Source organism: Stegastes partitus, unplaced genomic scaffold (genome assembly GCF_000690725.1).
Source record: "Stegastes partitus isolate 25-593 unplaced genomic scaffold, Stegastes_partitus-1.0.2 Scaffold40, whole genome shotgun sequence".
In the NCBI taxonomy this organism is placed as follows: Eukaryota; Metazoa; Chordata; class Actinopteri; family Pomacentridae; genus Stegastes; species Stegastes partitus.
Genome location: NW_007577771.1, coordinates 724,665 through 735,350, shown reverse-complemented (window position 1 = coordinate 735,350; position 10,686 = coordinate 724,665).

Here is a 10,686-nt window from a genome sequence, read left to right as displayed (position 1 = left end):
GGTCATTGGGTCAATGCTAATCAGCATGAGCTGGTGGAGCGAGAGGAACACTGAGTACCAAAGCTGCTCTCTCTGGGCTCACACAGCTACCTGAGGGCCACGGGGACTGCTGAAAGATGAACTTATCTAATGCTAATGTGGAACCAGCAGCTGTAAAACCTTCACATCATGATGAGCTGTCAACTATCAGTGACTTTACCAATCTGGGACCTTGCCTGTAGGCCCCTGAATGATTAATTTGCCGTGATTGGATTGAACACAGCGTTGTTCATTAAAGGTGAGGCAGTAATCTCAACAATCCAGCTTGCTGTTCTCTATTAGTTCCTGTTGACAACCCGTCCTTACATCCAAACCTCAGGACAGAGGTTTGTAATTGCTGTATATGTTAGAATCCATCGAAGACTTATTTGTTCATGCTTTCGGTGGGAACTAATAGCAATTTTCATTAAATATGAACTGTGTGGCCTATAAAATGTCAAAAAAGGGAAAACTTGCCTGTAGACAACTTCGAAAACTGAAAAAAGCTTGCAAAATGTACCACTGATAGACATGCCTGCAACAGCAATGACAACATTGTTCCACAGATAGTTTTACTAAAATGCTTCAGTACAAAAATGTGTTCAAGCATGCTCCTTTTCTTGCTCACAACAGTCCATCGTATCTCTTGATACAGGCCCCTTCACCTTCGTTGCTCTTTTTGTGGTTTCTGAAAATCTTCCAAAGTTAGTCTGCAACCACCTGGGCGTCTTATCAGTCCCATCCAGGGACCAGCAGTTGCCCTAACGAGACAGACTTTGTGCCCTAAAAACACCCACAGCCCTATATTCATTGTTGGCTCCACTTAAGCGATGCAGTCCAACAGGCTCCTCCAAAGGCGGACAGACTTGACATAGCGGGGTCACGTCCGGTGACACCCAGTCCCTGCGCAGAGATTCATCCGCCTGCTTCTGGATTTTATTTGCTGCCTTCGTTTAATGATAATGAAGGTGAGATTGTTCCTCATTCTTGTTTTACCATTAAAATTATCTCCCGTGTATCTTGATAAATTGGTTTAATAGGGTGAAATTTAAAGAAAAGTGATTGAATTCAATTAGGGCATTTTTATTACTGGAGTGTGTCAAAAATAGGTCATCACCTAGCTCTATAGTCAGGCCTAATGATGCCTCTGAACTGCAAATTTTAGAGGCAGCAGGACTGCGGAGGCAAGGGGAAAAAAAATTAGACACAAATTCTCCAGCGGAAGTCTGAACTGACAGTACAAAGATAGGTGTATTTGGAAAGGTGTGTACCGGTGCAGCATAAGATGTGGAAATGAGGAGCAGGTGTGCCGGTGGATGTGAACTTACATGGGGTAATAAGGTCTGAGGGTTCATGTATCTGGTGACAGGTGGGGAATGGAAAAGACCATTAATAAATTCAGTTGGTTTCAAATATCAATAATAAAAAAAAAAAGTTTTCCATGCTATGCTGCCTCTCACTAAGCTATCTGTATAGGTTGGATGGAAGTTTACTGGCTTAGAAGTGACCCTGACACTCCTCAGGTTTTGCTGAGGTGAAGCAAGCAATTAAAACTCCAAAAAAAAAAAAAGAGGAAAAAATGTTGTTTCACTTGGCAGTAATCAATACTGATCCCAGAGCTGTGCGGAGCAACCGATGAGAAATGTCTTCATGAAAGAACACATCTTTTATCTTTGACCTGTGAGGTGAAGGTGGAGAACGAGAGGCCACTGCATTTTAAACAGTTGTGCAGCCAAAGCATGGGCAGAAGGTGCACGCAACACCCCCTGATAATCTCCCATGCATGGGTGCATCGATGCGTGCGTTCACACCTTCAAGCCCACGCCTTAAGAATCTCACGTGCAACACCGCTGAGTCCTTGGACTCCCGTCGCCCTTTTCCTCAACCCCCTGGCAGTCGTGGTCTTCCAGGCTAAGCCCTGTGAATCTCCTTTTAATGAAGTCCGGAGGTAAAAAGTGCACACTCTCCCTCACTGACACACCAGCGCTCCTCGTCTGCCTTTCATCATTACAGTAATGGCTCCGGTCCCCCGCTGAGTGGTTTACTTTTAATCCTTGTCCAAGGCGCATATTACTAAAGAATCTAGATTGAGTATTTTATCTGTCAAGTTCTCCCCTTTACATTATGACCCCACCCTCCTTTTCATTTTCATCACTCTCTCATAGGGACATTAGGCGTACCGAGGTCTTAACGAAGGCTCACCACATAGCACTCAACCCATATTTACAATTACATTGTGCTATGCGTGTTCCCAACTTAAGTATTAGAACCCTTGCTGTCAAGATAATTAATGGTAATTTTACTGTTGTGCTGTTGGCTGCTTGGTGGCCCTGAGAGCTCAGCACACTGCAGCTTAATCAAACACATGCAAATACACGAGAGACAAGCTAAAGAAGTAATCTTCACTTCATACTGCAACAAAATAAAGCCGAGCAAATTGAGGCCTATATTCAGCATATACAGAAAGACGCTGCAAATGCACACACTCGAAATGACTACTCATGTGAGCGTTGTGTGGAAATTGACCACTGTGATTGCAGACGCCTGCTATATAACAAGTGCGCACTGGGTGTTTTCCAGCAATTGTGGCTCCCTCTTTCTCTCACTTGCATCTTGCACTTGATACTCACTGATATTTGCTACTTGATAGTACTGTGAGGATGGAGGGAGCCAAGTAGCAAATGTATAGAAATGACTAAGCAACAGTAAGAGTGGGAAAAAAAATACCACCAACTTGACCGAAACGAGAAAAGACATGAAGGAGCAAAAAAAAAAATCTCACAAAATGAAAAACCTATTGCCTTACTAGTGTTTGAAATACCTTTTTGGCGTCATATGATACAATAGGAGACAGGAGCTGATCTGCAAAGTCTCCTGGATAAAAGTCCACTAACTTGATTTTGTTCCTCTTTGTATGCACTAAATCACTGCCACCCAAACATGCAGCGATAACAGTCTACGAGGGATGCTTAAGGTTAACCAGGTTAATCAGTTAACATATGAAAACATATATTCATTGATAAGACAGAAGACGAAGGACATGCATGCATGACAGAAAATGTATTGGATATTAGCTGTAGTACCTGGTTACACCACCAGAGCCTCTTAATGTTTAATACAGTTGTGATCCAAAGAGTTGGATTAAGCTGAGAGCACTGTGGAGGTTTAGTTAGTAAATGGCCACCATGACAAAGACTTCTGTCACGCTTAATGTCTTTTGGCCAGAGCTCAAATGGGACAGCGTTCCTGTAGTCCTGTAGCTAATGTAACAGGGCCACTCCAATGTCAGTTGATGGAGAGTACCGTCGATTTATACTGATTATTGATGGGGGCTGCACGGTGGAGCGGTGGTTGGCAACGTTGCCACGCAGCAAGAAGGTCGCCAGTTCATGTCCCGGTGAGGACACCCGGTTGAGCTTAATTGGCGATTCTAAATTTTCCGTAAATGTGAATGTGAGTGCGCTTGGTTGTCTTTCTCTTAAGTGTAGCCCTGTGATAAACTGGTGACCCGTTCAGGGTGTCCCCTGCTTTCGCCCTGTGTCAGCTGGGATAGGCTCCAGCGCCCCCCTCGACTCTAGTGAGGAATAAGCGGTGTGTAGAAAATGGATGGAGAGTACGACTGCCCTTAAGAAAATCTGTGATGTATTTTGTCATAATCGCATTTCAGAAAAAATAAAGAGTTGGGCACAGTGCAAAATGAAACTAAATACAATTATTTGAAAACTATTTAGACCTTATATTTGATTGGAAGACAGAATATCAAAAGCTAAACTGAAGAAACTGTTTTTGAAAAGAATATATGCTTATTTTGAATTGGACACACGCTTCAAAAATGGCCAGGACAGGGGCAATAAAAGACTGGAAAAGTTGTGTAATACTAAAAAAGAAAAAAAGACACAGACACACACATACACACACACAGTGAAACATCTCACAACTAATTAGGTAAATTGGCAACGTGTTTGGGTATAAAAGAGCATCCCAGAGAGGCTGAGTCTTTCAGAAGTAAAGATTGGGTTTTTTCTTGGCTTATCAAGAAAAGATAAAGTTGCAAAAGTGTCAACTTTGCAAAACTCGTCCACTCATACACCTGTGTCCTCACTGCAAGCTCCTCTTGGAGCCTCCTTGGAACATCCTCTATGATGCTAAACCTTGATCAATTTCAGGGTCACAAGCTGGAGGGCAGATGAGCGAGAACACGAGAGAGCATAATTAGCAGAATGGAAAGCACATACATTATAACGTATGGGCTAACATAACCTCTGTGATGCTCAGCCACGCAGCGAGTAAATTCAGCTTTTATTGTCCCCTGGAAATGCAACTTTGCTTACTTTCTGCCAACTTACATATATTAGCAGTGTATTCCATGAAACCAAGTTGATCAGGAACATATCAGTTGGGGTCACAAAAGGTGACACCCACTTTAACCAAATGAGCGCCAGCAGTAATTAAAATCCAAAGCACTCCCACGCAACATTCGTGCTCTGCAGTTTTATATCGTGACATTTCCACTGAGTTGATCCTCATTTAGTGAGATTGACCCGGTAGCCACTGCATTTCAGTGTCATAGTAATTCAGAAAATCTTCATATTAATAAATTTCCCAATCAGCATTTGGTTCAGAGACTTTTTTTTCTTCTTCTTTTTTTCAGATTTGACACTTTAAACAGATGCTACAAGGTGACGAATCATTCATCTGAAGATTATTACATTATGCGTTTATGTGTTTTGGACAGTTTCCAAGCTGTTTAGTTAACAGATAGTGCTCCTCTTTTTCTTCACAGTTCTGACTTTCATAAAAGAAATTAACAATAGGTCACAGTTACAAATAATGCAAAAGTTCCTGTTGATCAATTAAAAAGGTTCTCTAAGGGCCAGCTTAAAATGCACTAAAGAATAATAAATGGCTTGGTGACAATGAGAGTCTCCCACAGAGACCGGAAAACAAAAACACTTTGTACTGTCATTATTAAGTTAAATTTGAAACGACAGGAAAGGTTCCCTACACACATAGAAAATCATATCAGACTGCTGAAACACACGGGAGAGTAGCTGAAAAATGCACTGAAGCCTACCTTAATGGCCACTTTTTTTCACCTTGTCGAGGATTCCTGTGCATATGTCTGAAATATAAAAAGGAGAGGCGACCATGACTGACTAGACAAAGAAAACAGCACCACCTACAGAGACTGAGCCTTCATGAAGATCAAATCTGAGAAAATGCATCCTCAGTATCTCTCAACAGGCGATGTGAGCAAGTCAGAGCAGCTCTCCAGCAGCGGGCCGACAGTGGTTTGCTCTTCCCTGTCAAGACTACCAAAATATATGAAAGGTTTTTGTAGCTGTGGGTTTCATAAATTTTTCGCAAAGAGACAATAAATACACAGAAAAATAAACCCTGCCACTGCTTTGCCGCTCCGCTGCTCCGCACTGAATGGAAATATTATGTTTTGTAACGCTGCCATGACAACATCCAAAGGGGTCAGTCTGGTCCAAAGATTCACATTTGCCCCTGAAGTGTGACATCCCATAGCCAAACACTGATTCACTCTGTTCAGGATGTTGAGTTATTTTTAGTGGCAGCCTCATGGCTTCCGATGCGACACATTTCTTTGTAGCTTCTAATGGAGGTCCTCTTCGGGCCATTTTCCACTGCAGGGACTTGTGGCCCAAACCTGTGGATTGTCTATCGGTGAGTAAAAGGTGTCAACTCCAGGGGAGGTACTTTTGAGATACTGTCGATCAGGCCTTGACGCTGAATGGTTAAACTCAGAGAAAACAAATGCTGACTGGTCTGGAGTTTGGCGTGAAATTTAAAGATGACATCAATTTTCTCTCACAATATGCTCTTTAAGTAACAGTCAGCTGATCTATTACATTCATCGTGGTTTCAGCACTCTCAGAGTTAACATTGTGTACAGAGCTGCAGTGGAAACAGAAAGGCTGAGAGGGCTGATTAGGGGGCTGTTCCTTTAAATCAGGTGTGTTGAACTCATGTTCATGCCGGGCCACATAAGCATTATGTTTGCCCTCAAAGAGCCGGTTGTAATTGTAAGACGGCATAAATGTATCGATGCCTTAACATATTGGTAAATAATTGTCTCTGCATTTGATTATTATTTATGCTATATATAACTATTGTGCATGCCTTTACCTACAAGTAAAATCTATGTAGCAGGGCTCCAGACTAACTTTTCTAATGGTAGCACTGGTGCTACCAACTGTCTTTGTTAGCCACATCAGCTAATGATTTAGTTCTTTCTTTTTTTTTTTTTTAAACATGGTCAGCTATGTATCATTTTGTTAGTAAAACTGACAGTTTTACATGCCAGGAAGAGAGAGACTGAGTCTATGTAGAAGAAATATAACTATTTCCAACCACAATAACTGGAACAGCAGCTACCTGTGCTGACAGAAGGAACCAGATCAGTCTGATGATCACCATTCACTCGCACAATGTGACCACGTGAAACTTTAGCTCGCACACTTTCAAAAATGGTCACATGTGAGAACATTTTGGTCGCAGTCTGGAGTCCTGTGAAGGCACATTGCTGTGTTATAACATAAATTATAACATTCTGTTACATCACGTGAATCCTATTCATTTATCAGATTAGGAAACACACATCTCATCAAATCAAATAAAAAAAATATCACATTTACATCCAGTAACACACTGTTGAAAATCTCTAGTATCAGTAGCTTCAGCGGGTTTTTTTTTTTTTTTTGGAGTTCTTGCACCCTTGAGTTTGTGCTCTAAATGTTCGCATCACCTTAAACCTTGCCTGTTTTCCTGCAGTGGAACAACACCTCATGCTCCAATCAGGGCTGAAGTGATGGTAATTTCAGTACTTGAGTATTCGACTGATAATTTCAACAAAAGCAATCAGAAAAGAAAAAAAAAAAAAAAAAAAAAAAAACTTTTACTGTTCGGGTTTCAGTCTGGGTGGGATCAAAAAATGCAACAGAGGGGTTAGGTTAGAAGCAAAAAGGGATTTATTGGTGGCTGTATGAAAACAGTGGACACCAGGAAGCACGTGAGGGTAGCTGAGTGAGGGAGGGTTTTCCAGGGGAGGTTTCCAAAGGGACCGGGAGGCAGAACTGCTGAGGCTGGAGCTTGGCTGCAGAAGGCTGGGTCTGGGAGGCGTCACTCCGATGGGTAGGCTCTGGCATAAACTCAGACAAAATCACAGTTAGACAAAGCAAGACTCTTCTAGCAAACAGCTTCCGTAGACTGGCTGGCCTGTTACCACTCGAGGGAGGAACAATCCACTGGCGCTGAAGCACAGGTGGAGGCAGGCTTTATCCAGCGCTGATTATCAATGAGCCTCAGGTGCAGAGGAGAGTGAGTGCGTCCTCTCCCGTCCAACAGCCCCGCCCAGCCTGAAACGAACTTGCAGGATGCAACACACAAGCAAATACACTACAACACACTTATCAAAAACACACAAAAACTCGGATCACCACATTTACTTTATTTAAGAGCAAGAGTGAATACACAAAAAAGACAGTAAGTGAAGAAGTAAATGTTTTCCCTACCAGAAATATCTGCATTGCTTAAACTGCATATCTAATATGAGTCCAATAGTACAGAGGCAAAGCATCAGCTGTCTGCAAAGTCAGAGCAGATATAAATGTATATTTTGACAGACAGAATGACAGGCTGCCAAAATATCCTTCACAGCGATTTTGAGTAGATAATCCAGTCGGGATACAAATGAATGACGAGATACCTGTGAGAAAATATCAGGCATTAAGGGTTAGCTAGTTAGACAACAAGACACAATCATCATAATTGCGATTTTGGCTAAATGCAAATAAATTAACTGGATCGACTGTGACACTGATGTGTGACGTGCATGCTCCGCTCATAAAAACAGCCGAATCAGACACAACTACTTGGTTTAAATTCAGGAAAACCTGACATTAGAATGCCTTATTTTGTGAATTTTGGTCATAAACTTGCCTGAGTTGCTGCGCTGCAGTAAGTCAGTGGAGACTAGAGGCTGCTCTGTGCCTACCATGCATTAGCAGAAATGTAGCACAGCACATGGGTGAAAGCAGTATTTTGAAAATCTAAATGTGCAAGTGCAGTACATATATATTTGCTTGCAACATCAGTTAATAAACAACCATAATAATTGTGATCATCTTTTTTTGGCCATGACTGTGCAGCCCTCCTGGTAGATGGTAAATCAGCTTTAATAGGTGTGACAGGTGACATAGCTTCACACTGCTGTCAGCTGTCAGTATGCTGCTTGTTACTAACAGAATCTGAAGGCTCCTGTATTTGACTCTGCGCCTTACAAGCCTTCATCTCAACTAGCAATCATATTGATTTATGTTAAACACTAATGCTACCTTGTCTCAGGTCCCCTCTGTGGACTGAATGTGTAAACTGGTTGCTTTCTGCTGTGATGCTGCAGCACTAACATCATGTTAATATAGTTGGGTAGTTCAGTTTTACAATAGATACGCTGTGCAGCAGTGACGGGCCATGCATTTTGCTCTTAGGCCTTTAGTGGCGTCCTACCTGAATCAAACCACCTCTTAACACCGTCATTAAGACGCCATAGCTATAGAAACCATCAGTATTATGTAGAAAGGTAGTATAACAGGACGTTGCAAAAAGAAAAAAAAAGCTCTAATATAAACATACACTGAGACACACTATGAAATAAAGAAAATAGACTATTGGGAATAATGTAAAAAGATTAATGGGAAAATATCCCAACGTAACTCAGTGATTCTGGCAGAGTTCAGGCCAGCAGAGGAGGCCTTGCTGGCCCTCACGGCCCACCACTGCTGTACAGACTTTTTACATTTTTCTCCAGCATGAAATGATGCCAGACTTTGAGCACTTGATCTTGTTTTCTCTGGCCTGTATCTTCTCCTTGCCCCTCACTATTTTCTCTCTCCATTCTGCAATACGTGTCAAACCCAGAGCAGCTGTATATATTAATAACAAAGCTTCGATGCAATAAATTTACATTGATGCTGTTTTTTTTTAATTTACTTGACTTTCTTCAGCAATTGTTTCCACCCTCATTAGTAGTAATCGACTTGTAGCAAAGTGCACAGCTCGATGTACAAGCTGACGGGTTTCTATGCTTTTCACTGAAATTTCCAATGCCATGCAGAGTGCAGTATCTGCTTACTTGTAACGAGGAAGAAAGCTCGGATGTATGTATTGATATTTGACTCAGTTTCAAGACAAGGACAGGGATAGTCTGTGCTCCTGCAGTGTGAGCTCAAAGCCAGTGGCAGGCATTAAAAGGCTGCCAGTTGCAGTTACACACTGCAGCTGAGAGGGCCACATGCTGACCTGTGCTTCACACTAATTTGTGACCAGAATCATGTTGATTGCTCGGCACCTTACCTCTGCCTGGAGCTGTCTGGGCAGTAAATCTGCACTAGGTCATCCTAAAGAGACCCTCCAACACACGAAGTCGAGATTAATTGTCAGAAAGGAATGCTAATCTGCCCGTGAAACAGTTGCATAATGTCTTCTATGGTAATAGAGGGAGCATTTCAAGGTTTGAAAAATGGTAGCCATGAGCCGAGGCATTTGTTATAAACAGTGGGGTGAAAGAAACAGTGCACATCTGTGTTTTTTTAGTTCCTCAATTTCATGAGAGGCAAAACGAAAAGATCTGTATTAAGTCATCAATAAAATCAGAACGTGAAATTTACATTTTTAGATTCACAAGATACAAAAAATGTTCTATTTTATTTCAAAAACATTTTCTTTTAAATCTATTCTTGTCACTGTGGCCTCAGATTTCCCAGATATAACCTGGTTTAACCGTGTTTCTCTAGAGGCAGCTCAGACCGTCCTTGATTCCCTGTGATCGTCGTCTTTCATTTCATCCTTTATTGTGAAGCACTTTGAGAAGTCTATTTCGATGTGAGTCCCACGATCGATTCCCTTCCCTAAATCTGATGACGGTGATTGAAAAAAAGCATCATAGCTGGTGACAGTTTAAAGCTACATCCTGTGATTCATGAATTATTGACACAATGCGCACTAAAAATAGCGCCGCCGTGCATTTTTGGCCACGTGTGTTGAAGAACCTCGCCAAACGCAGCTCAGAAAATATCTTTTCTTTGCTCTTCAAGAAGCCGACAGATTTGAAGCATAATCAGACGACTGACTGCGTCGCTACACATATCTTTATAAATCTAACACACATGATGCTTTTGTTGGCAGCCCACACAGTCAATAGAAAGTTCACAGTTCTTAATTTATTATATCTTCCACAATACGGTGACTATAAAGATGCATTTTGTTGCTATATTAACAAGCTTTGTACCCATTTCGTTTGATTCAGTGTTTGTAGGTTTGAGAAGATTAAAAAAGATCACGTGTCCTTGTTCACTGCATTTCTTGGGGAGGTTTCCAAATTACATATATTTTGAAGCTGGCACCAGATTTCTTGGACATTTTTGCCTTCTCATTCCATAAAGTCAAACATAAAACCTCAAGGAGCGCACTTTGTTTATTCCGGAGTATGCTCTGTTTGTCCACCTCAGTTTACAGCAAGACAAAGTTATATTTGTGGATGTCGGATTTAATTTCTAAATGTCTTCTGGGCAATTTTAGGCCCATCAAAATGCTGCATACAAGCCAAACACAATAAAACATCCTCTCTGACCTCTTCCATGTTTC